Raw genomic sequence first — 2,005 nt, forward strand, 5'->3', positions numbered from 1 at the left:
TGCTGATTTAAGTGATTAATGCTCCGGCGCGGCCGGCAGCCGAACAGGTGCAGCCCAGCCTCCCTGCAAAAAGCCTCACAACCAATTCATTTTCTAACCACCCAGTTGCCAAATCTCATGCCATCCCCACAAATGGCAGACAGGCTCAGGTGCTGGGCTTCATTTCTTTTTCATCCCTAATCTTGGCAGTCCCTGTATCACCTGGTGACAACAGAGCATGGCAGCGCACGGGAAGGAGGTGGCTGAGCTGAAATTAAAAAGAAATATTAACCACCATGCTAGGAAACTTGCTGGGACAGTTCATTGCAAATCATTGGGGCGGAGATGCTCAGAAGGAAAGTGTGAGCCTGGGATTATAGCCTGGGATATAATCGGGTTATAGCCTGGGATGAGCCTGGTTGCTCACAGGAGGTGCAACTTGGTGCAGCAGTGGGGCAAGCCCCTGGCTGGAGGAGAACGGTGCCGCACTCTCACAGCCAGTGCTGCCACCAGAATTTATTCCCTCGTGGGCCCCCCAGCCCTCCTCTCCTCCTGCACAGTGGTGGGACCATAATATTCACTGTAGCCCCGGAGCCTGCGCGGCCGCTTGCCAAGCAGGATCCCCGAGAAACCCCAGGGCAGCAGAGGGTCCCCGGGGGCTCCTGCAAGGACCGCTGGATCCTTTGATCGGGATGAGTTGGGAGCCACTCCGGCACCCTGACCCCGTCGCTCAGTCGCGATGGGAAACATCCACCCGAGCAGCCGGCGGACGGTCGGCACAGCAGCGCAGCCGCGGATGTCATTAGTTGTGCAAAGGTTGTGTTGCACCTCCCTCTCCTTCGGCCAGCCACAGGGCTGTTCAGCTCAGCTCTTCAGCTTGGTCGTGAAAGGCTCACGCCGTAACGAATAACGCTGCTTTGCAATTATGCACTTTGCAGGCCTCTGATGAAAGTACTTTAGAAATATTATACATTCATCTGTAAGTAAAATAAAATCTACTGGAGTGATATTTTGCTCTTTTCTTCTCTGGGTAAATTCCACATCATTTATTACATTATATTTGTACGTATTTCCCCAGTACATTCTTTCCTTCAAAAATTCATATTTAAAATGCCATATAAATAAAGTAACTCCTCCAAATATTTGTAGAGGGATTAAATGTGGTGCATGGCATTATTAAAGCATCAAAACTATTAGTGGTGTAGACAGCCTGAACAAATTACACCACATAAATTTGAAGGGCTTGTTCAGATTTAATGGCCGATAAAAGAGCAAAGCTGCCCTAAAACCAAGAGAGAAAACTTGGCCGCAAGCTTGTCCCATCCAGGGGAGAAGGTTTTGCAAACAGGATCCAGCCCATTTTGTGCCATCCTGGCACTGGGATGTGTTGGAGCAGCGAAGGTTTGCTTTCCCTTTAATTCCTTCCTCCCTGTTAAATTTGACCCTCCAAACTGGGGGGATCGAGACCCTGTGCTTTCATGGCTGCCTGTCAGCCTGCTCTGGGCAGGGCTCCTCTTTTTGGGGGACACCAGGTCGCTCAGAAACCCCTCTGAGGTGAGACCCCCTCCCAACCTGATCTCACCCAACATACACATATCAGGTAGGGTGTTGTGCCCGTCCTGCCATGACCAGGCTAATAGCGCTGCAGAAAAATATAAAACCCAATGGCACTTGAAAGGAAATATCTTGAGCAACATTTTGGGATTTCCCAGAGCGGTTTGTTTTCATTTCAAGATATTTTGATGTCAGCTTCACTTAGCCTCTGCCTGGGGCTAAAGCCTGCTCCGTGTCGGCAATGCCACATGTTGGTGCTCCTCAGCAAAATACTGCCAAGGTCTCGGTCCCATGGAGGGGCTTTTTTCCTTCCTTTGTGGAAGAAAAATTAATTTCTTCCAAATGAAAGTGTTTTTTAGGGTTCTCCCTCCCTGTATCCCCCAATGCAAAAACAAATAATCCCAGAAATGGGCTTTTTGGCTCCACGGTGCAGAGCCCCCCAGGCTGCTGCGACTCTCTTTCCCTACCCCAG

General features: G+C 50.1%; 1 protein-coding gene across 1 annotated transcript in view; it reads right to left on the minus strand.

Annotated features, from left to right (window-relative positions):
- The window catches only part of AMN (amnion associated transmembrane protein), a 23,666-nt gene that overhangs the window by 18,969 nt on the left and 2,692 nt on the right, over positions 1-2,005 (minus strand). The gene's annotated exons all lie outside the window — the stretch shown is intronic.

Source organism: Pygoscelis adeliae, unplaced genomic scaffold, assembly GCF_000699105.1.
Source record: "Pygoscelis adeliae isolate BGI_AS28 unplaced genomic scaffold, ASM69910v1 Scaffold130, whole genome shotgun sequence".
Taxonomy (NCBI): domain Eukaryota; kingdom Metazoa; phylum Chordata; class Aves; order Sphenisciformes; family Spheniscidae; genus Pygoscelis; species Pygoscelis adeliae.